Consider the following 5421-nt stretch of genomic DNA (forward strand, 5'->3'; position numbering starts at 1 on the left):
TTTACATTTACTAATCCATCTGACGTCCTGTTTACATTTACTAATCCAACTGAAGTCCTGTTTACATTTACTAATCCAACTGAAGTCCTGTTTACATTTACTAATCCGTCTGACGTCCTGTTTACATTTACTAATCCGTCTGACGTCCTGTTTACATTTACTAATCCATCTGACGTCCTGTTTACATTTACTAATCCAACTGTAGTTCTGTTTACATTTACTAATCCAACTGAAGTCCTGTTTACATTTACTAATCCAACTGAAGTTCTGTTTACATTTACTAATTCAAGTTTGATAGACCATGACGAAATTTTAGATTTTGACAGATAAGCTTGATTTTCCATCTCGTAACTTATGTATATTTTAAGGTTCGAACAGGACGTTTTACTTTTTTTTGATAAGCTTGATTTTCCATCTCGTAACTTATGTATATTTTAAGGTTCGAACAGGACGTTTTACTTTTTTTTGATAAGCTTGATTTTCCATCTCGTAACTTATGTATATTTTAAGGTTCGAACAAGACGTTTTACTTTTTTTTTGTAAACCTACTGTTTAAAGAAAGTATGTTATTCTAGAAATAATTACCTTTGTTCATGTGACCAGCTACCCCTACCATCACTGTATGTTAGACCAAAGTATAGGAATAACTACCTAAGGTGTAAAAACCATCCTACAAGTACGTATCCATCATTCCTCTCACCTCATTTATATAACCAAATGACCTCACCAACAGTACATGTTACATAAAACATATATATTTGTGTGTTTAGATATAAATATATGTATATAATTCGTAAATTATGATTTTTGGCTGTTTAATATTGTGTAAAATACTTCATAAATATATATATATATATCAATGTTTGATCTTGTCGTAGCGTTGAGTGATTTACTGAGCAAGAGAGAGAGAGAGAGAATAAAATTTTAAGTTAGGAAAACACGACACCCAATGATCTGTTTGTTAAGGGTGGATGGTATTTCATATATGATGCAAAACAGCAAGGTCATCCTTAATTTATAACTGTAGGACAGGGGAAGGCAATCACTGAGCCAACCTTACAGAATGGTTTCCCCTTTACTGACCCTGAACCGTTTGGTGTAGGTCAGTAGTTAGGTATGAAAAAAACAATTCTAGTGACACAGAAGATAATCAGTGTCTGGTTAATTAGACTCTGGTGTTTTAAAGGATTGATTTCGGAGGAGGGACTTCATCAGCTGTTGAATTCTAGGTTGATCTTGTAGTGACAGACATCAATAATGAGTGTTAATAAAGGTATATATTAATTTTTACAAGTCGTTTTCACATTATTGTCCTGTTACACAAAACTACCATGATAAGGAATTTCAGTTACAGCAAAGTTTAAAGAAATCAAAAGTTGAATACTGACCACCAGAATAATTCTGAATTTCCAAAAACGGTTCCTAGTCTCTTTCAGTACAATGAGCAGAAATGACCCTTTCTGTTTTCTGCCCGAGTGCTACATTTTACCCTGTTGTGATGTGCCTAAAATGTAACATATTTAATATTTTTGTTCGAGTCTGGCAATCGTGATTTAGATCTTTATATTTCGGGTGGAGTGAATCACTGAAGTTTTTGTCCGAATAAATTACAACAATCTTCGTTTTCTGTTTGTCTCCCCACCTGTGGTTCAGTGGTAAATCTCGTACCATTTGGCAAATATATGAAAACTCAAAGTGTGGCATCCATACTCACTGCGAGTTGTGTCTAAGTCAGTCAGACGTTTGTATGAATGTCGATTACTAGGCATCCATACTCACTGCGAGTTGTGTCTAAGTCAGTAAGACGGTTTTTATGAATGTCGATTACTAGGCATCCATACTCACTGCGAGTTGTGTCTAAGTCAGTCAGACGTTTGTATGAATGTCGATTACTAGGCATCCATACTCACTGCGAGTTGTGTCTAAGTCAGTCAGACGGTTTTTATGAATGTCGATTACTAGGCATCCATACTCACTGCGAGTTGTGTCTAAGTCAGTCAGACGGTTTTTATGAATGTCGATTACTAACTGACGGTCTGCAAGCACAATATTTACCACGAAATATAACAATTTACAAACTGAAAAGGACAACCAAATTTAAAATCCAAAAATGGGCCCGGTATGTAAAACAATTGACTTATGTAATAAAATTTTCCAAGTCATGAGTTGTCAGTTGGTAAATGGTATTTGAATTTTTAATCTACAAACGTTCACACTAATCATTGGGCCATGCTTGGACCTAAGATGGATAACAGTGTAACTTTAACATCAACAAATTGAATTTAAGAGTTTAAAACATCGAGATGTAACTTTAATGAATTTTTCAAGTACTAGTCTACACGTTGGTCTAAAATATCAGCCAAACTGTGCATAACGTAGTCCCAAAAAAACAACAACAACTGATTCAACAGTTTATATTACTAACCTCAGAGCTAGTGATGGGGGTCATTAGGCAACATTGGCTAAAAAAAAAAATATTAAACTAATTCATACACTAAATTTTTACAGGTCCATGTTTGTGCTAGTTATTGGTCACACAAATAGTATGCCTTCACAAACAGATACAATATTAACGGTATCCATAAATGAAATATAAAAATACTTAAGCCAATAGCCCCAACCCCCAGTACGTCAGTGGACAACACTAAAAATCAGATTTTGATACTCGTGGTGGACAGAGCATATATATTTACTTACACCATTTTATGAGTATATGATGTTCTTCATATATTGTAATAAATATAAATCAAATATCTCCATATTTGATCGATTATAAATTAGGAAAATGTAGCCTGAACTTGTTATTTTGAGGAAATTTAGATCAAAGAAATCTGTGAAAACAAGCTATATGAAGTATAGTAAAATAATTTCTTTTAGAGCTATTACTGATTTACACCAATAGATGGCAGTACTGCATGGATATGTTATATTATCATTCGGCAATGATCCAGTGTAGAGACGGAGCCTATCTGTTTCCCATTGATCTCGCGTGACATGCATGTAGCCAATTAGAAGTCCCACATTGATAGGAATGTTTTTCAACAATTGGTCAAGATAATATTTAGGAACACATACAAGCCAATCATGGAAACATGAAACTAGTAACAGTAAAAATTGATTGCTGCTAATAAACACCAGAGACAGATAGATTGCTAATCGTCAAATTTATTAGTACTCTTCAGAGAATTGTTCAGTAATATTTAGTGTTCTTGGTTTTTTTTTTATTATCTGAAGTATAAATTATGAGAATATTTTTATAATTTTGGGTTGTTTTGTAGATTTATCTTTTTTGTTTGAATTGTTCTTTATGATAGATATACCATACGTGAATATTTAAACAGTAAATCTACAATTTATAGTTTTGGAACTAAATTTTTAATCGAAATTTCATTATCCAAATATACTAAAAAGTAAATGAAGTAAAAATAAAAACTCGACTTATTTTCTGATGTTTAGGTGTCCAATATTTTGAGATGGACATTCTAATATATATTCAAGAACTTTTGCGTAAAATACATCACTCGTGAAAGGTATTGACCACTAAGCCATCATGCAACACAGTTTGTTACGTTACCGGAACGAAAATAAAGGGTTCCTTCATAGTTCTTTTTAGCAGTGTTCATGCATGCCACTCATAAAGTTAACAGTTCTCATGCATTAAAAATTACCAATTGTTTATATTATATATATACACTTAGGTATGTAACAATGCCAACTTTGTCTGCTTAGTGAGATCACTGCCATTTGTGATATTGGTTTCATTTTACGGGAACGCTATCACCCCTACAACTGAGTTTTAATTGGAAATGTCCCATTCTTCAGGTTGTCAGATATATGAGAATTCTTAGTGTAGGTAGTATTATTAATTTATTTATTTTGTGTTTGTAATTCGTTGATGTCGAGGCTATGGAAATTTCTAGAAAGCCTCAGTGATGACATATAAATAGCAGCGATCAGATGAATAAAAGTGAAAGAGAAGTTCGGTCAGAGAAGAGTTAAAAAACGTTAAATTTAACTGTCATGGAAGTAAACGACTTAACCGTTGATATGTTAGAGTAAGATTAACATTTTTGAAAAAGATAAGGAGAATAATTTATATTGTCAAAGGGTGTTCTAAACTAATTGAACCACCCGGTGTGGACTTTGACAAAAAGCAGACAATTATTGGAAGTACGGGATACAACTGCGGTAACTCACGCGACAATGTAAGTGAATTATACACGGACACTAATGAGTTATACACTACACCCTAATCCTGCCTAAAAGAATTTCAAGTGTCGCAGCTTTTGAGGATTCCCTCTTGTTTTAATATTCTTTATATTGCGTAATGAAAACTAACATCAATCAAAATTGTTTGTGAGATTGAACTATGTAACTTTGTAAAAAAATATCAGAATAAATAACATAGCCATGTGTTTTCTAACATATATGTAATATTGTAAACTCGGATAAAATGAAGGAAGGACTGGGAAATTTCATTTTGTTTTAGCCATGTTTCCTACTCGTGTAACAAGTACAAACTGTCGAAATAGAACATATTTTTGCTTGCAGACAGTGTACACAGTTGGGGACAAGTGACCACTGTGTTGCCTGGGTTACTGTTTTATTAATCAATAGCAAGCATTGTCCATCCTCTTAACTAACACTGAATGTTACATGAATTACCTTCACAAGTAGTAGAGCGAAAATAAATTGGGAGATAAAACAACAACGAGCTATCTCTAAAAATAAAGCAATTATTATATTGATGCAAAACCATACATAATATGATTGTATAATATTTAATAAGAAAGAGTAGTTGGCCTAACTTTCATCTAAATATCCTTCTTTAGAATGTTGAAGAAAGCATCTATGGTGGAGGTGAATAGCTAGAAGGTAAAGGGATAGCCAATTGTCAGAAAACAGGAAGCAAAGAGTAGTACAATAGCACGAGTATAGTTAAAAGGTAGTCTCAACAAAGTGGCAGGGGAAACTGATTATATAAAAAAATGAATAATAAAAAAGGAACCTGGACAAAGAAAACTAACTGTCATATTCTGAATTACTTTTCACAAACTGAGATTTGACTAACACTCACTCTGAACAAATTCATAAAAGGTTATAACAATGAAAGAATTAGCATTTTGTAGTCCTTGTATGCTATAATGTTTGATAGCTTTTATTCCATAGGTATTCTATCAATGCACGATCAGGCCCGTCGACAGGAGGGGGGGGGGACTGCCCAGGGGCCAGGGCGAATGAAACCCGGTTATGCCGTAAAGCCCGCAAAGCATCTTTAGGCTATATCTTCATTTAATGATAAAAACCATAGTTTTTGGCTTTTCTTTGCATATTGACGCTTGATACATTAAGAACGACTGAAATAATAATTTGAGTAATAATTAATATTGTTGCGTCAGCGAGTCACATGACCACGTGACG

The sequence above is a fragment of the Limulus polyphemus genome, unplaced genomic scaffold (genome assembly GCF_000517525.1).
Source record: "Limulus polyphemus unplaced genomic scaffold, Limulus_polyphemus-2.1.2 Scaffold3288, whole genome shotgun sequence".
NCBI classification, from domain to species: domain Eukaryota; kingdom Metazoa; phylum Arthropoda; class Merostomata; order Xiphosura; family Limulidae; genus Limulus; species Limulus polyphemus.